A 21,379-nucleotide genomic window follows, 5' to 3' on the forward strand; every position below is an offset into this window, starting at 1 on the left:
CAAAAAATCGTTACATAATCACACAATATAGACATTTTACTATTATAACTAAAAACAGTCAAGCTTAAAACAAGTAAGGTCCGTTTTGGAGCTCACCTTGGGAGGACTGCAGAGAGCCCAACACTACAAGAACATTTTTATTGTATTCAGTGTTTATTTTTCCAGACTTTTTTCTCCCGGGAGGGTGGGGGTGGGGGCTATGTCAAGCAAGAATAAATAACGAAAATTCATGTCTTAAACACACACGCATGCATAAAAAAAACATACACGGGCACTGACACACACAAACCTTTAAACGGAAACTTGAAGAAGCGATGTGGGAGTGATGGCCAAGGTCATCTTTTATTACAGTTTCCGGTTTCTAATCTGTTACAGAACTCCAACATCTCTGACCTTCCTCTATAGCTTTAAAAGAAGGAGAAGTCGGTACTACAACACAGTGCGGTGGTAGGTATTGATTACAGCATTACATGTCGGTACTATACGTCAGAGGGGACGTCGGTACTACAACAGTATAACGATGGTGGTACTACAGGGGACGTCGGTACTACGACATTGTGGAACGTGGGTACTACGACAGAGTGGGACGTCTATACTACGAAACCGTGGGACATGGGTACTACGACAGTATAAGGATGGTGGTATTACATCAGAGTGGGGACGTCGGTACTACGACACAGTGGGACGTCGGTACGTCAGGACAGTTGGGACGTCGGTACGTCAGGACAGTTGGGACGTCGGTACGTCAGGACAGTTGGGACGTCGGTACGTCAGGACAGTTGGGACGTCGGTACCACAGTGAAACACGCCGATATCAAAGGCCATCTACACAACTCCATACGACATCAGTACAAAGCGACGCCACGCTCAGACTTGACTATAGCCCAACAACGTTAAACAACTTGTTACTTACAAAGACAAGATAAATATGTGTCAATCTGATACCGCGTATGACGTGAATTATGTTCATTATGTCATCAAACTGACGACTGGACGTCAATTTCTCGAGAATTATATATGTATACTTATTGCAATCAGGATGTATAACTAATTATCATCTACAGCCCTAATTCATCTTTTTTATACACATAAGTATTTTTTTTTACTAATTATCATCTATATCCCTAATTCATTTCTTTATTCACATGTGTATTTTTTTTTTACTTTTTACTAATTATCATTAATACCCCTATATAATTTCTTTATTCACACATGTGTTGTTTTTTTTTTGTTCAAATGTAAGGTGGCCGCTATGATCTTTTGTCCCACCATGTAGCACCATCTCTAGATTCAACTTACCATCGAAGTGACAAAAAAAAAAAAAACAACTAGAAATATATACCGTAAAAATGAAATACATGTTGCAAACTGACGCGGCGTCATGCCGCTGACTCAAGTTCAGCATGACAGCAGATGACATTGGACGCCTGCAGATAGATTTGTTATTTGACGCCGAGTCACGATCTTCATGAGCCGGCGTCATGTTTTTTTTTCTGTGTGTGTGTATTCCTGCTGCTGACGCGTCGAGTTACTTGTAGCTGTGGTGTGATGATGTGATGATGTGAGAAGGACATAGAGAAAAAAAAAAAAAAACCCCGGGACTGGTCGGTTGATAATCTACGGTAACGCTAATCCCCGGGTCAAAGTTCCCTGCATGTAGGATGGGAAGGAACCTGTGCCGCGCTCAGGTGAAAGTTTCAGGTGTCTCGGTGCCAGAGATTGTGGAGAAAACTAATTAGGTAGGGTAGAAGGTCGGGGTTGATTAATTATTGAGACGTTTGTGGATTAGCTGTGGAAGGGGTAAAGTCCAAGGGTAAAGGTCGCTTTTGTTATATTAGAAAATCTTAAATCAATTAGTAGAGGAGGTGTTGGGTGGCGTAAAAAGGATTCTTGTAGCAGAGATTTTAATGGTAGTGTAAAGATGAGTAACAATACGAAGAATAAATCAATACTCAACGATGTTTTCGAATGAAAAAAAATGTACCAATTTTTTTTTTTTTTTATGAAGGGGATGGCGTGGTCGAATGGTAGAGTATACGATTGTTAACTCAATAGTCTTGAATTCGAATCCGGGTTCAAGTCCGTAGAATGTGATTGAGTCCACCCAGCTGTGATGGGTACATGACTCTTGTTAGGGAAAGTAAATGTGGTTGACCATTGTAGTGACCACACTATCACTTTATATGCCGAGGTCACGGAAATAAGCGAACTCTTTGGGCGTGAGGTTAGAAAATAGAATTTTACTTTTATTCTGATGAAGACCTTCTGTCGAAACATAATTAGTTAAGACAGATTAGTGATGTGTCTGCAGTTATAATTTATTTATACTGCGTGTTGATCTATTATAAATAACTAACGTCATGTTGTATGTATTAACACGATATTACAACGGTACAACTATCACCATATAACATTAACATTTAACCTCTGTTTTGTTTGCTACAATACCGTGCACTACATCTGCTGTTTATTTCTAACCAATACTTAATCGAGGTTTTATCCCTAATCCTTATCCATACCGTAATCTTGACCAAACCCGTAATCCTATCCTTTCCTGGCCTTATCCATAATCCTGCCTATATATCTAGAGTCGTGACCTTGTCCATAATTCTGAATTTATTCCTGAACCTCAAATGAACCCTACCCTATTATAATCGATACATGTTGCAAATAAAAGGCATCGATACTGTCCAACCGACGTTTTTTGTTTTATTTATCTTTATTTGTCTCAAACATCACCTAAGCCTGCGTACGCTAATGTACATATCTTTACAACAACAAAAAATAACAACATATTATTTTAAGAAGTATTACAAATGTAATGCAAAATGACGCATATCGAAACCAAACTAAAAATAAAAAAAACCGGCAATAATTCGCGCATAATTATCCTCCTAATGCGTTGCATTGGTGGAAAGCATTTCCTTAATCAATGAGATTACCCCAAAATTCTCCTAAATGGACCGGTGATTAAAGTTATTTCACCAGAGTTGCGGGGCCTGGCTGGATAAGAAATAGGGGAGGAGGGGGGAAACCATTTTTGTCGCCTCCATCTCACGTGACGATGGTTTATTTATTTATGCGGCGGAAAAAGTAGGGGTAAAGTCGCGTTTTGGAACGAGAGGTTTTGTAGATGGAGTAGAGTCGTTCTGATGATCTGGTCAAGATGAAGCTGATAATTAGATTGCCTGCTGTATTTAGTTCACCCTACAAGCGCCAGGTATTTATTAGTGCTGAGTTGGCTCACTGACGTTTTACAAATGCGAGCTCAGGTTCGAACTCCAGCCTATTAAAGTAACTATAATACACTGTACTGACGAACCAGAATATGTAATGTATTTATTATTTGTCTGTTTTTCTTACCTAAACTTGTAGAACTGTTAACAACATTGAAAGTTTTGCACCCACACAATACAGCAACAACACCATCATATAATCAACAACAAAACATCGTTATACCTTCAACACTATTATGTTATAACCACCCTATCACCCACCTGAGACACACCTACACCACCCTATCACCCACCTGAGACACACCTACACCACCCTATCACCCACCTGAGACACACCTACACCACCCCATCACCCACCTGAGACACACCTACACCACCCTATCACCCACCTGAGACACACCTACACCACCCTATCACCCACCTGAGACACACCTACACCACCCTATCACCCACATGAGACACACCTACACCACCCTATCACCCACCGGAGACACACCTACACCACCCTATCACCCACATGAGACACACCTACACCACCCTACCACCCACCTGAGACACACCTACACCACCCTATCTCCCACCTGAGACACACCTACACCACCCTATCACCCACCTGAGACACACCTACTCCACCCTATCACCCACCTGAGACACACCTACACCACTCCATCACCCACCTGAGACACACCTACTCCACCCTATCACCCACCTGAGACACACCTACACCACCCTATCACCCACCTGAGACACACCTACTCCACCCTATCACCCACCTGAGACACACCTACACCACTCCATCACCCACCTGAGACACACCTACTCCACCCTATCACCCACCTGAGACACACCTACACCACCCTATCACCCACCTGAGACACACCTACACCACTCCATCACCCACCTGAGACACACCTACACCACCCTATCACCCCCCTGAGACACACCTCTGCCCCTGTTAACTCACCTAATGTATACCTATCAAGCTCAGCTGTTTAGGTGTCATAATATTTAACGACAGCAAATTGCCCAACATTAGCCCCTCGCCAAAATACCTCCATCTCCCATCTGTTTTTACTCAAGCAACGGTTACCTCAACACCAGACGTAGCCGGATAATGATGGACGACCGAGCCGATGATACTTGTATCCGATACAAGGATACTTGTATCTCTAAGACACGAACGGTCGACGTCAATGTGTACAAATGTGTACAGAAAACTCGGCTTGTGGACGTGTCTTAATGAGACCTAACGTCTGCCTGTGAACGTCGCCTGCCACCCAGGGCCTGTCCACAGGTACCTGACGGTGTTAATCACGTGGGACCCGTGTACCGCCCACGATCATACGCTCGGCGATATAAGCCTCGTTAGGATCCGTTTGTTCAGAGGCGTAGAGATACATTAGGTACAATGGACATATTTTGCCATACCTCTTGTTTATATATATGCAATCATATATATATATATATATATATATATATATATATATATATATATATATATATATATATATATATATATATATATATATATATATATATATATATATATATAAACATATAGGCTGCAAGAGGCGAAAGAGTACCGAACATATCCAATCTTCTCTTTATACCACTATGCTAACGCCATATGTTTTTATACAGCGCGCAGCAGCTGAAGCCGACCATTATTTCAAACCACAACATGTACTAGATTATTCTCAAACAACGTGTATTAGATTATTCTCAAACAACTTGTATTAGATTATCGTCACACTACCTGTATCAGATAATCCCCCCCCCCCCCCACAGAGTTTAGATTATCCCATCACAACCTGTATCAGATTATCCTCACACAACCTGTATCAGATTATTCTCACACAACCTGTATCAGATTATCCTCACACAACCTGTATCAGATAATCCCCCCCCCCCACCCTACAGAACGTAGATTATCCCATCACAACCTCAACCTGCATCAGATTATCCTCACACAGCTTGTATCAGATTATCCCCACATAGCCTGCATCAGATTATCCTCACACAGCTTGTATCAGATTATCCCCACATAGCCTGCATCAGATTATCCTCACACAGCTTGTATCAGAATATCCCCACATAGCCTGCATCAGATTATCCTCACACAGCTTGTATCAGATTATCCTCACACTACCTGTATCAGATTATCAGATTATCCCCACATAGCCTGTATCAGGTTATCCTCACACTACCTGTATCAGATTATCAGATTATCCCCACATAGCCTTTATCAGATTATCCTCACACTACTTGTATCAGATTATCAGATTATCCCCACATAGCCTGTTTCAGGTTATCCTCACACTACCTGTATCAGATTATCAGATTATCCCCACATAGCCTGTATCAGATTATCCTCACACTACCTGTTTCAGATTATCAGATTATCCCCACATAGCCTGTATCAGATTATCCTCACACTACCTGTGTCAGATTATCCTCACATAGACATCACATTTTCCCACCAACAAAAAAAATTTAATGAAATTATAACACCACACGATTTTCTAATTACCTTCATCAAGTGTGAAGATATTAATTTACCTAGTCGTCTTCAAATATCTTTACATACGAGCTTAATATTACGGTGTTAAAATGCTGATTAAAAGGATACGTTGTCGAAATTCATTTAACACGTTTGCTTATTAAACAAAAGCTAAAAAAAATGTGCAGACTTATTAATTACAATAAAAAATTAATGATAAGATTATTAAATTGAAAAGCATACAGCATGTTGTTAAGAAGTCGACATCATAATTAATCAAGGACAGAAGGTAATAGTAGTAATGATAATTAGCAGAGGTGGTTAGACGGCCTAGACTGGTGTTAATAAAATTAGCTGTTAAATAGTTAATGAAATTTCCTTTTCTTAGAAGTAGGAATTGATATGAATGTTGACAACTGATGTTTTCATTAATGTAACTTTCGTATCAAATAACGGTAAATATCTTATTTATTTTCTCATTGTTGCTGTGATGATTAAAACGAACGTCACTTTTCTTCTTCTTCGTCCTTAATTATATTTCTATCAGCGGGTTCAAACAATAAATGCTACGTCGTGGACTAGCTAGATGATCGTCTCCAGATTTGCAGGCTAATTTTTTCTTGGGTGAGGCGTCACTTATTTTGTGGAGACGGACCACCACACCACTGATGAGGTAATAGTGTGGGAAGGTCCGTAGATTTAAAGATGGAAGGGTGGGATGGCTTGGGTTTCACAGGCGTAGCGAGGGGTGGGGGCAGGGCGGGAGGGGGTACATATGACCCTAGGGGGCGCCAAAATGGTTTGGAAAAAAAATAAAAGCTCATTTTAGCTGCAGTTTTGCATTATAAATATAAAAAATATTTGGAGGGGGCGCCAAATCGAAAGTTTGGCCCCGGGCGCCGGGAAGGGTCGCTACGCCTCTGTTGTTTTTTTTTTTCCCAAATTTACGTCACGAAATTCAAGCCACTGTTAATAATGCAATTCATCAAACCATCTATATATCGTAGGGCGTTTAATCAACTACATTGAGAAATTCCAACCTTTGAACTATATATAACCAGTCGATATTCACGTATTTTGAGAAGTCCTACCTATAACTATATAACCAGTCGATATTCACCTACTTCCAGAAATCCCACCTATGAACTATAAGACCACCTGTAATTTCAGTCTTCATTATGAAATCTCTCACCCTCTCGTAAAGCAGGCAAAATGAAACCAAAACACGACCCGGCTGTGGGGCCAGACAGAAACAAAAATGTCACCATCGAGTAAGAAATGAGTTTGATCCAGCGCTTGGTGGGTTTTCAAAGACAAACACCATGACACTTTAACACTCGGGGGTGTCAAAACTGTCCCCGGACAAAAGGGAAGCCACCCCCGAGTTTAAGTTTCGCTTGTAGGTTCGATAACTGCAGGAAAGCGTTACCGGAAAAAGGGCCGCAACCGCAGAACCCAAGATGACTCGTGGAGTGTTGAACATAGGCGACGACCTAAATGAAAGGGTAAACAACTCGTGTGGAAAAGGGAAGAGGTCCACGCCTTACCCAACATGTCCCCCCCCCCCTCCCCCCGTGAATAACGAGCCCCTGTTCGTGTTTCAGTCAAGATGTTTGTTGGCTTTTGAGAAACTTTTCCAACCTCCCACGTGTAACGGTTTGCGACTTCCGAGGTCAAGAGGTCACTTGACAACTTCTCCGCGAGTGACAGATACCTGATACGACCCGCTCCACCGTACCCAATACACTTTCCACACACTAACCACACACCTTCCCCACACTAACCACACAATTCCAAAATATGAAACAAAACATGCGGATGTTGTCGTACAAGACCTCGAGCCATATGGGCTGACGGCATACACCAAATGTTTAGAGAGAAAGCGAGACACTAGCAGTACTTTATAAAGCAATTTTTAATCATTCTTTTTAAATTAATAAAACTTTCACTTATGTCAAAAAGCATGTCACAAATTCATTGCCATTGTAATTTGACCTACATGTTACTTTTGAAAAAAATCGGTTCGGTAGAAAGGAGTGAAATTATATTCGTAATTTTCCAGCTAAGACGGACAGAGCACTCCCTACACCACACGGAGAGGAATCAATTTGACTAAAATCTTACACAAATGATATATGTGACTGTGGTAAATAAAAAATGTAACTGATTTCCATTTTATATGAGTTATTTGTGATTAACTCAACAGGTTAAAAAGCAAGTTATTTTCATAGATTATTAAAAAAAAAAAATGTAAAAGTACAGCATTAAATAATAGAGAAAGATGTGAGACTCCGCCTCCATTTTGGTGTACACAACCATATGAAGAAAATGTATGATAAACGTCATGTATTTTTACCCCACTGACATACTGTTATGTCAATCTCTTAATGAATTAATGATTGTCATGGCGGTGTAGACTGACATGAACGCTGACACGACCTTAAAAAACTTTGAAAAAAAAACTAGGAAAATGTATAGGAGAATACATGTCAGCGAGACATGAATGATATGGGAGACATGTACATATTTTATTCACGTTGTCATGCTACAGTATCGTTTAAATTTAACAAAAAAACTTTTTTTTTGAGAATCTGCAATGCAAGGGAAATAACACTGTAAATAGAAAATATGAAAAGAGTTATCTGTTCGGGGTTTTTTTTAAGTCATACATGACGGTTTTTATTTCGTTTTTAATCAACTTAAAATATAGTGGTAGAAGTAGCTTATTAGGACAGGTGAAGTAGAGTTTTTAAAAATTCAATTTCATTTTGCAAAATAGAAAACAAACCTGGGGAATAAAAGCCAAACCACATTTTTAAAATATAGTTTACACGTGTACGCCTATATGGTGTCTGAAAACTGCTTGAAACTATACTTTTACAGTAAGTTTAATTTTCATACCACATGAAGATTTTAGACATTTTCTCCAGTACGTTAAAACATTTCTCTAGTACCTGTACAAACTAGTTGTATTATTATTATTATTTTTATTATTATTATTATCATTATTATCATTATTTTAAATAAATTTAAAATTGTATCAAGTAACATTCCTATTACATAAGTAGGCGCATGCGTGCAGATACAGTGTTACAATTTCCCTTCTAATGTCTAAACAATAAAATAAAAAATCGATAGATTCCCTTTAATTAAATCGGGAAAGGGGGCGTTGAATTTTGCGTTGAGCTCTGAAACATATATCAAACGTCTTATGAGATATACTTCAATATCTTATGATGTTGGTTTAACAATGTGTGGCAGTGGACAGTGGTCAAAATCGTGAAGGAAAAATGATTTTTCTTTTATTAATGTTACCAGATGTCGTATTTGTCATGTCATAAATATCATTTCCCACATAACTAATTGTAATGTCATATGTATAAGTATCTACATAATTTATTTTACTCGGTATTTTAAAGATTTTTAGCATTAAAAAAAAAAATATTAAATTAATGTTGCGGAATTCAACACTGAATTCAACACTGAATTCAACGCCCCCACCCCCGATTTAATTAAAGGGAGGCTATCAGTGTTTTATTTTGTTACAAAGAAAAACAGCAGTTGTCTACCTTATAGCGACAAAGGTTAAAAAACACATTTCCTAGTGTGAAATAAAATATTTTCTGGAAATAATGACTTTGACACAATTACTACTATAAAATCTATCATGCCTAGTATCCATAGTATTGTAAAAAATGTTGATACATTTTAATCATCCCATTTTATGATCTATTACTGGATAATATCTACTAATTCAAGCTATTTGTCTTATTATGTTTATAAACAAATAAAAAAATCGTATTTTTTAAAATAGTATATTATCCCTTTATTGTGTTTTATAATTAACAAATACCATAGATGATTAGAGAATTTTATAAACATATAAACATGCAACTAATGGGTTAAAATGTCACTGCGCTTAAGAAACAAAATGTTTGACCTATCAACACATATGATTTCAAAAAAACATATGCTATTGTATATTTACTACATCACACAAAATACAAATATATTATTTTTACCGATTCTCTACGCATTATCACAGAATAAAACAAAAACATAGCCCGCCCCGACCCTCTTAGTTCTACATAAAGTATTCACGTGCCGTCACTTTTGTGTCAGTTGAGCGCTTGCAAACTTTTATGTTGCGAGTTTGGTATCTTGTTCCAAGTCTATTTACACCAGGGGTAAAAAAAAAATGGTGGGGAGTATCAAGCAGTTAGTAAAGTGGGTGAGAGAAAAATATATATATAGGCTAGTCCTACTAGTTGCTATCATCCCTTTATAATCGGCCGTGATGCGATCTTACGCGATCTTACAAACTGCTGCTTTTTATTAGTTACCTTCATTCTAGGTGATCTGCCTTTGGTGGTATTAAAATGGCCGCTTCTATTGTTTACGTTCATTTCTTTTTATTGCGCGTATTAATCACGTGAATACAAAGCCACCCCTGCTGTGTACTCACCCCACCCCCACCCCCAACCCCATCCCCATCTAACGACCGCTCGTCACACCACGGGTATACTAGCAAATTTACCCCGAGGTAAACGGTTCATATAATCTTCTTGTAGCGCTGATTAGCACCCAGTCCGTTGATGAAACTTCACCATATAAATCACATCAATTGCTCGTAAATTCAAACTAAGCTTCATTTTTTTATACTGTGTTAATGGGAGGGAACTATGGGTATAAAATGTCAAGTTTCAATGGCGCTAGTCGTATGATAATGTCAAGTCTCAATGGCAGAGAGCTAGCTGTATAAAAGGTCAAGTTCTAATGGAAGAAAGTTAGCTGCCAATATATCAAGTTTTAATACATCTTATTATATAAAATGTCAAGTTTCAATAGTCGAGAGCAAGCAGTACAAATGTCAAGTTTTAATGGTAGAGATTCAGCAGTATAAATGGTCAATATGGTGTAGAGATAATGGTAAAAGTGTCAAGTTTTAAATCTCAAGTTTTAATGGTAGGCAGCTAGTAGTATAAGATGTCAAGTTTAAATGGCAGAAAGCTAGCAGTAACATTGTCAAGTTTTAATGGTAGAGATTCAGCACTATAAATGGTCATTATGGTATAGAGATAATGGTAAAAATGTCAAGTGTTATGCAATGTCAAGTTTTAATGCTAGGGAGATAGCATTACAAATTGTCAAGTTTTAATGGCAGAGAGCTAGCAGTACAAATTGTCAAGTTTTAATGGCAAAGAGCTAGTAATATAAAATGTCAAGTTCAATTAAACCTAAAGCTTCTTCGGACTACCCGCTGTGACTTGGCCATAAAAACTTCATCACCTACCACGCCGAATACGGAGATTAATATCCAAGCCATTGATCACAACCCGTATATTGTTCTAATTGCCTTGCTCGTGTTTTTGTTTTATGTTTTTGAACTGAGACTTACCTGCCAGGGTGCCTGGGTGATCGGCACAGATCGGATTAAGAAATATCAGGGAAATAAAAAGTTAGATACGGATGGAATAATGTCAGGGAAATAAAAAGTTAGATACGGATAGAAATGTCAGGGGTTAAGGGACTGGGTCAGTTGTCATTTTGGGTTTAAAAGTCACAAAAATCAAAAATATTTTCACAAAAAAATTAGAAATTAAACTAGCTTAATGAAGATACGTTATTAAAAAATCTAGATCTGAACAAAATATTGTATACATATGTGGACTATATGAAAAGTATGATGAATAGACTTCTTTCAACAATTAGGAGAAATACGTAGGAATAGAATTGTTTAAAGGTGTGTGACACATTTGTATGACATGTACACAGTAAAAAAGATATTCTAAAAAATTTCATACCTCTGCATAAGTTTGCCTGTAATACACGCTTCAAACCTCTAAACCAGATTCATGCTTAAGTGGTATTCGATCCATCAACACACAGACCAGCAACTCTTCCTAAAACAACGCTGCCACTAAGTCTATTTATTTTAATCAACGTCCTCAGCTTCAAACGTTGCATAGCTTTATACAAGTTCTAAATACGGTAAGATAATTCTTTATACCTAGACTAAGTTACACTAATAATTACACATTTTATCAATCCTAATATATAAAAGACCATGTGCTCACTTCTCTCTCTCTCTGTCCGCAAAATATTTTCGCCTGAAATCACATCAGAGATATATGGAGAACTTGATACGGATTTTTGTTGAAAATAATATGGTAGATGTTTTAAATGTATAACCACAATTTTATTTAAAGAATAAAAATAAAAAATAAAGGCATATTCGAACGTAGAAAAACAGTTTTAATTATGCAACAGGAAAAAAATTTATAATTGTGAAAAAGAACGCATAAAACAATGACGTCACTCTCCAAACGTTTACACAAACCTCATGGTGTGCAGGAAACGCAAGGGTTCAGAAGTTGATGTTGATGACATCAAGAGAGTGTATTCCTTATTTTTAGATGAATCTCGGTCAACACAATTTCTTAAAGAGTACCAGCAAGAGTTCATGTTCAATGAAAACACTGATGAAATGGAAACCAGCTAAAATTTCATGTGTGGAACTTACCAGAACAATTGAGTGACAGCTGTTGCTGATGTGTGAATTTAGACACTTTTCATTCTATTTCAAATGTTATGAACATTTTATATTGCTTATATTGATATATGAATAAATTGTTTGACTTTAAAAAAAAAAAAAAAAAAAAAATGGGGTCATCTTCCGATTTTAGAATATAAAGAAAAGAACTATTTCATTCAAATTTGATTTAGATCTACGCACGCTATGAAATGTATATAATATAATTTTCTCGGCTTACTTATAAAATTTACTTTATCTATTTGGATTCCAGATCTAGAGATTCTAGATCTAGACTAGATCTACGGAAAAACTAGACGTAGACGCTAAGATCTAGATTTAGACTATAATCTACTCTAGAATCTATTCCCATAATACATTTTTATTTTAAAAGACAAAAACAACATAACTGCCTTTGAACAGTCGGGGTAGTAACGAAATGTTTTAAGTCTCTTAATTTTAAGTCTCTTAATCAGCGAGTGCATTTAATATGGTATGGTTACCGATGAAGAAATGAACTATTTCATTTAGATTTATAGATCTATACATAAAAACCTAATAAAAATAAATTACTTTAAAAACACGAAGAATACAATGGAATAGTCGAGTTTTTAACGGAATCATTTAAGTCACTTAATCGGTGTGTGCCTGTGTTATGTTAAATGTGTCGGATTTTTAGCTAATTGGTTATTTCTTTGCTTTGTCACTAATATCGTTCGACGTGTAGTAAAGCACATTGCGTTTTGACCAATAACTATTTTATAATTTTTTGTTTCTCAAACAAGTTCAACATTTTAAAATATATAGGCCTATAATTCGGGTACCGATGGCTAGTCAGGTATAATAAAGCGCACCAAACTATTGCGCACCAAACCATTACGCACCACACCACGGAGAGATAAAAAAGCCCACGGCCAACCATCTTACATGGAGAGGTAATAAAGACACGGCGGGGTGTACGTCGTAAAACGCCATGGCTGTCATTATCTTGTCACGGCCTTAGGGGTGGGAAATTAAAATTAATTAAAGCTGATTAAATCATCGATTGCATGACGGACAAGGGAGGGGAGACAACTTACAACCAGAAACTTGACACAATGAACATCTTTACACAGCCAACGTCTTTACACAACCAACGTCTTTACACAGCCAACATCTTTACAACAGCCAACATCTTTACACAGCCAACATCTTTACAACAGCCAACATCTTTACACAGCCAACATCTTTACACAGCCAACATCTTTACAACAGCCAACATCTTTACACAGCCAACATCTTTACAACAGCCAACGTCTTTACACAACCAACATCTTTACACATCCAACATCTTTACACAGCCAACATCTTTACACAGCCAACATCTTTACACAGCCAACATCTTTACACAGCCAACATCTTTACACAGCCAACATCTTTACAACAGCCAACATCTTTACACAGCCAACATCTCTACACAGCCAACATCTTTACACAGCCAACATCTTTACACAGCCAACATCTTTACACATCCAACATCTTTACACAACCAACATCTTTACACAACCAACATCTTTACACAGCCAACATCTTTACACAGCCAACATCTTTACACAGCCACCATCTTTACACAGCCAACATTTTTACGCAGCCAACATCTTTACACAGCCAACATCTTTACACATCCAACATCTTTACACAGCCAACATCTTTACACAGCCACCATCTTTACACAGCCAACATCTTTACACAGCCAACATCTTTACACAGCCAACATCTTTACACAGCCACATCTTTACACATCACCGAACAACTTTTCCATAAAGTAATTACTTCTAACAAATTTTTAACCTACGCTAACAACAACAACAACTAATTGCAACGAAACAGAAAAAAACATTACAATTTGCAAGTCTACAACAAACATTTTTTTTGGGGTGAAATGAAAAAATAGTAGTAGTGAGTGTTGACCATTATAGTGTAAGCTAATATTACAACAGTAAGTCCTTAAAAAGGGATCAATAGAGCTCGTTACGATTTTACAGTTCTGCCATCTTTAACACAACAAAATTAGGATACTAAATTCAAACGGCTTTTTGTTAAAAGGAGCAGAGACATGGAGAGTCTCCAAGACAAGCACAGAGAAGCTACAGACCTTCATTAAAATGGACAGCGGTTCTACCTCTCAACTGCTTGTGTTTATTAGAGGTGTGGATGAAGACATGAACATAACACAAGAGCTGGCTTTTAGGACACGGAGAGGATATATTCAATAAGTTGAAAAAAACATTTGCTGATTTTAACTTGGACTGGACTAACCTCAGTTACCTGACTGTTGACGGAGGAAGAACATTAGTGGCATAAAGAAAGGCTTGATTGGACAAGCGGAGCAGATGTGTAATGAGAAAAACATTCTACAACCAATGTTCCTGCACTGTATTATTTATTCACCAGCAAGGTTTGTGTGTTACATATGTGGACATACGCAGTGTAGTGAATCCTGTGGTGAAGATGGTGAATTTATAAGGTCACATGGACTCAACCATAGATAGTTCAGAGACATGTAGAAAGATACAAACAGAGAATTGCAAGATTTGCCCGTAAAATGACGAAGTTTTGAGAAAGTCCTGAAAAGGGTATTTAGGTTAAGAAAGGAAATAGGTGACTTCCTGGAAAACAAAGCAAGCCGCTGCCATTAATGTCTGATGAAAAATATAGAAATTGGCCTCTGCTGCAAACATAACACGTCTTTTAAATTTTCTGAACCTAAAACTACAAGAGAGGGAAATCTATACACCCACCAGTGGCGTAGCCAGGATCGTCTCAAGGGGGGGGTTCCAATTTTTACCCGGGGACAAACTTTCGATTTGCACCCCCCCCTCAAACTTTCGATTTGCACCCCCCCCTCAAACTTTCGATTTGCACCCCCCCCTCAAACTTTCGATTTGCACCCCCCCTCAAACTTTCGATTTGCACCCCCCCCCTCATACTTTTTATATATACCGAGGGGTCTATGGGGGGGGTTATGACCCCCCCTAACCCCCCCCTGCCTACGCCACTGACACCCACATAAAGGCCTTCAGATCCAAACTTGTCATGTTTTCGGGACAAGTACAGGGCAACAACTTGACGCCCTTTAGTAGTGCAAGGTCTACATGGCTGAAGCAAGAGCTCGGTGCCCTATGTCATTTGCATGCAAGATCTTCAAAAACCTCCAGCTGCAGTTTCAGTAGCGGTATTCTGACTTGGATTCAAAGGCAGAAGAAGTAAGACTGTTTCAAATCCCATTTGAAGCAAATGTGGCCAGTTGCAAGGATGAACTGCAGCTGGAGGTCACTGTATTGCAAGCAAATGACCTATATACATTTTTTTTCGTGGGGAGGGGGGGGAGATTAGGTAGACATTCCTCGGGGGGGGGGGGGGGGCTCTACCTCCCCGAAGAGATGCCTGGAAAAATCTCTGGCCCCCGAACTGATTTTTTATAGTTAATGCTGCCCTCGGGCTGAAAAGTTTGGTGACCCCTGCTCTAATGTGACATGCCAGGGAAAGCGGAAGAGAGGGCGCCCAAGACAGACCTGGTTTCTTTGTGAAGAACTGAAGACAGCAGGGATATCTTTGGGGGTTGCAGAATTATTAGGCGGGGGGCCGGGCAAAATGAAAATATGGTTGAGGCCCCATATTCCACAAGGAGCAAATAGAACCAGGTCAAGTCAAGCCATTTAAAAAATTAAGTTCCTAGTCATTGTATCTTTGGCCAAAAACTAATTGTAAATCTTCAAACGCGGTATGCTAAGGCCCTGAGAGATTAGCTTAGGTTGATTAGAAACTTTTTTTTTTAAGGAAGCAACTTCAGGTGTTGAGAATAATCAAATTTTAAGGACCAACAAAAAGTTATAATCAAATGCTGTTAGCTATCTGAATTAACATGTTTTAAACAAATAAAAGCTAGGTAAGAAATTATAATAAATATTAATAGCCATAAAATTCACAAATGAAAACTAACGAAAATTTAAACAATTAAATGTGTTGCATAATTTACATACTTAAGCTTTATAAGACAATAAGTAAAGGGAAATAATGAATAAAATTTGATTCAGTATTAAATTAAAACGGTTATTTCCCTTTAATTGTACAAACATTTCTCCTGTCTTGTTTGGGGTGTTAAATACAACGTAATTAAAAATGTACGAGCCGACCCGCGGTGTATCATACGCCGCTATTTAGTTGTTGTTTTTTCTACTTTTCAGTAATTCATAATTTGTGAATTCGACAGTACCAATGCTGTCACTGAAAATATTTGCTTTAAAACACTAACCCCCCCCCCCCCCCCCAGTGATAGCAGCCTCTCCTTAGTTACCTCCTCTAAGTTTAAAATCGCTTCACTAAACCCGGCTCTACGATTGTAAAATGTAAACATTTAGAGTGAACACAGCTCACCAGACCATGTGAGGGGGTGGGGGTGGGTGGTAGCGATAGAGAGGAAGAGAGGGGATTGCAAGGCGCGTTTGCAGCTTGTTTTCTAACGTCTCCCAGAAGAGAATTATATATATATACGAGCCGGCCCGCGGCATAACATACGCCGCTATTTAGTTGTTGTTTTTTTTCTACTTTTCAGTAATTCATAATTTGTGAATTCGACAGTACCAACGCTGATACTGAAAATATTTATTTAAAACACTATAAGTAGCTCATTAAGGACCATAACCGCCCCTTCCTTCCACCCCCCCCCCCCCCCCCAACGTTTAAAATCGTTTCAAACTAAATTATCTGCCCCTAATAGCCGTCACTAAACCCGACTCCACGAAGGTAAACATAGCGTGAACCACAGCTCACTAAGACCATGTAGGGGTGGGGATGGTAGGGAGCGCGTTTACAGCTTGTTTTCTAGCGTCTCCCAGAAGAGAATTATATAGATATATAGATAGATTCTTTCCCTTTTTTTTGTTCTGATTCAGCGGCGTAGGCATAGTTTTATGTTTGAGATACTAGTTGCAGTGTGGATTTGCCGTACTATAATACAAATAATAAAATTACGGCGCTTTACCTCAAAGCATCTCTTAATTTCGCCACTGACACAGATAATTAAAAATAATTCTTTTTCTGCTTGTTGTGTAGACGGTTTTATGATCAACACATTAACATTTGTTGACTTTATCGACAGTTAATAGGAGAGATTTAGAGATTAAAAATGATCTTATTAAACAATTTTAACATAACAATAGACTTACAACAGAACAGTTGAGTGTATCAACATATTTATAGTTGTCACTATCAACATGTTCAACAGAACAGTTTCGTGTATCAACATATTTATAGTTGACACTATCAACATGCTCAACAGAACAGTTGAGTGTATCAACATATTTATAGTTGACACTATCAACATGTTCAACAAAACAGTTGAGTGTATCAACATATTTATAGTTGACGCTATCAACATGTTCAACAAAACAGTTGAGTGTATCAACATATTTATAGTTGACACTATCAACATGTTCAACAGAGCATTTGTGTTTATCAACATATTTATAGTTGACACTATCAACATGTTCAACAGAGCATTTGTGTTTATCAACATATTTATAGTTGACATTATCAACATGTTCAAGAGAACAGTTGAGTATATCAACATATTTATAGTTGACACTATCAACATGTTCAACAAAACAGTTGAGTGTATCAACATATTTATAGTTGACACTATCAACATGTTCAACAGAACAGTTAAGTATATCAACATATTTATAGTTGACACTATCAACATGTTCAACATAGCATTTCTGTTTATCAACATATTTATAGTTGACGCTATCAACATGTTCAACAGAACAGTTGAGTATATCAACATATTTATAGTTGACACTATCAACATGTTTAACAGAACCGTTGAGTGTATCAACATATTTCATAACATAACTTCAACAATGTAAGTATAAAAAACTATGAAATAACACAAAAAACCACTTGAGTTTCAAAAAAAGCTATATTTTGCTGCACGTGAGTACTACTTCACAACTCACACCATTATTTCAGCCTGGACGTGACTAAAATAGTTCGCCATCAATTGTTCCCACCCCGCACTAGCCAGGCAGTTTGTTGCGGGTTAAAATAAGACACAGCGTGCATTGTCTGAGTGCACGTGGGAAAACTGCTCACGCCGAGTTCACAATACCATTCGTCAAGTCTCGGCTATATATAGGTACTCTCGTCAAATAGCTCGTGACTTGTGATCACGAGATGCTGCTATAGGTCGCGTTAGTGACGTAGTGTGGTCACGTGCAGTGGATGGTGGATTTTTTTTTTGGGGGGGGGGGGGGGGGTATTAATTCCAAAAACAGCTCTCGTTTTAATACAATTAATTAATTAATTAATTATATTACTTGGAGCAGTGATTTTTTTTTCATAGCGAAAGCACACGGAGTTATGTTTTACTCAAAATAAAAATACAATTTTAAAACGAGATCTTACAATCTTACTGTAAACGTCATTGTATCCAAGAATATTTTACTAATTCGTTTAAAGAAAGTAAAGTTCTCTTTCAAACCTGTCGGTCTACGGCGCAAGTGAAGTAGAGTTCACCTGTTTCTGCGACCTCGGCATATGAAGGGATAGTGTGGTCAGCACTATGCCCAGCCGCCTTTACTTACCCTAACGTGAGTTAGGTACCCATCAGAACTGGGTGGACTCAGAGACAGGGCCGGCGCTACCTATAAGGCGAACTAGGCGGTCGCCTAGGGCGCCATCCCTAGGGGGGGGGGGGGGGGAAAGCGCAAAAGGTTTAACCGCTATTATCGAAAAGTACCTAATAAAATTAATAACTTTTATAAATGAGTAGCGATCTATTTTGGCACCCAAGGAGAACTATTAATTCTGCACCCCACCCCAAAATTAGGTCTATATAGGCCTATATTTATTCGCGATGGTGAAAATGCAACCCCACCTCCCTACGTTGGAAAGGTCGGGGCCAGTGTTTCTACCAGATTTTTTTCTCCGGGGGGGGGGGGGGGCACTTTCAATTTTCGGGGGGGGGGCGGTAAACTTTCTTTGGGGGGGGGGGGCGGACACTGTTAAAAGTATATATTTTCAATAAAAATTATAAAAATTTCATTTCGTTCGGGGGGGGGGGGGGGTTAAATTTTTTCGAAAAGATGCCTGGAAGAAACTCTGGTCGGGGCGCTTTTTACCAGTCACTTTGCCTTTTTAATTTGGTGTTGGTGTCACATAACTGTTGTAGAAAACGATTAAATAAGTTCATAATTTAAATTTCTAACATTTTAATAGGGCTTGTAAGTCTCGTTTTCTCTGACTTTGAATTTTAAATCTGTCCTGGTGTATAGAGTTTTGTAATAACGGGGTGTTCAAAGTATTGTATTTGCTAGTGGAATCTGATTGGTAGTAGAGAAATGAGAATGTAGGTGATGATGTGTCGTAGTTCTTGACTTCGGGAGTATTGATTCTTGTGGTATTAAGGTATCGAATTATATTGACTGTTAAAGTGTAGTAGTAGGTCCAGTGAAATCGTTGTTGATTGGGAGTACCGTTTGTAGAGCTTGGTGAAGTTAAACGAGTTGGTGTCGTAATTCTGGAGCATAGAGTCTAGTTATGTTTATGTATCGAAGTTTGATATGTGTTGTGAATGTAGAAGAGAATATCGAGTAGTCGAGTTTATCGTAAGTTAGATGATTTCAATTCAGTACGAAACACACTACAAAGAAAAGTAGGCGTTCTCTAGTTGAAAAATCTTTAGTTTTTTAGGAATCTATATTACCACTCTTAAAGTATTAATATATATTAAATAGGATGAAATTTATAACTAACCGTAAACTTTTTTTTTCAAATTATAATTTAAAAAATATTTAATCAATAATTCTAGCAATGTCTAAAACAGTTACCCGTGTTTGATTGACATGCCTTTATATATATATATTTTTTTTTTTTTTTTTTTTTTGTAAAACACATTTTATTCTGCACTGAAATCAGTTACAACACAGATTATTTTCACAAACATGCATTGTTATCAATACCATACAGAATTCACATTACAATGCGAGTAACAGCTTGTTTAGTATTGACCAATCTTTATAACTTTCACCTTTCTGCAATCTTTTTTCATAACAAATCAATATTAGAACATACTTTCAAAATAATGAGAAATGTATTGATCTCAAGGCAGAACCTCAGCAACCACACTATGCATTTATTCACACTTACTCTAATAAGACTGAAGATTTAAAGTTAAAAAAAAAAACACAAGTTCAGACAAACACAAGGTTATTCATTTAAAAAAATGGACTGTGTAAGTGATAATTACAATAATCCTAAACGCCTTTCCATCATTGCATGTGGTTGTCCCATTACCTCACTGTCAGCAGGGTTATTTAAAATATCCTCAAACCCAATGTGATCATCAGCTCCTGTTAAACCATCCGTCAAGAGATTTGAGCTGTGCAGACAAGGTGGTCGCTGCATCATTGAAGCAGAGTAGCGCTCCATTAAGTTTAAGTGGTGCATGGATACCTTGAGAATTCCTTAACATAGCAAAATCCATTTTCAACTGGTGTTCTTTCCAATTTTCTTCTGAAGCTAGAAGAGGATGGACAGTCTGAAGTCCTGCACTTTCTCTACTGGCCTGAAGCCCATATATCATTGCATCTGGTACTCCATAAGGGCCTTTAGGTAGATCAATGACTTTGCTTGATGTTGGCTCAGGACGAAGGGTTAGGTAGCCACTCATTTTCGTTTTCATCCCTTTATATAGGTGATCCAAAATTTGATATTCTAGTAACCCTCTGCAAACTGCAATATTGTGTACAACATTAGAATTGAATAGAAGTATGCTATAATAAAGCTACTATTATTAGAATTTTAAAGAAAACATACAGTTAAGTATTCAATAGGCAAAAATATATTGTTTTTACAAGGTTACATAATTAATATAAAAGATTTGTTATAATTATTAAGTAATGTAATTTTGAGCGCTTTATTGTGTTTTTTAAACATGTCTTAGTTACACTTGATTAATTTAGCAATTCTTGTGAAAGTTATTTCCCTTGAATAAAATTTTACTATTTGGATTTTCAAATGGGAGATAATTCGTTGCTTAACTTTCATTTCAATTCCTGCACCTTAGGT

General features: G+C 37.7%; 1 pseudogene; it reads right to left on the reverse strand.

Moving 5' to 3' along the window:
* Window positions 1-20,198: 20,198 nt before the first annotated feature.
* On the reverse strand, window positions 20,199-20,986 carry LOC131944920 (proteasome maturation protein-like; annotated as a pseudogene).
* Between the last annotated feature and the right edge of the window lie 393 nt (window positions 20,987-21,379).

This window comes from Physella acuta, unplaced genomic scaffold (assembly GCF_028476545.2).
Source record: "Physella acuta isolate Inbredline_101_S28 unplaced genomic scaffold, ASM2847654v3 ptg000515l, whole genome shotgun sequence".
NCBI classification, from domain to species: Eukaryota; Metazoa; Mollusca; class Gastropoda; family Physidae; genus Physella; species Physella acuta.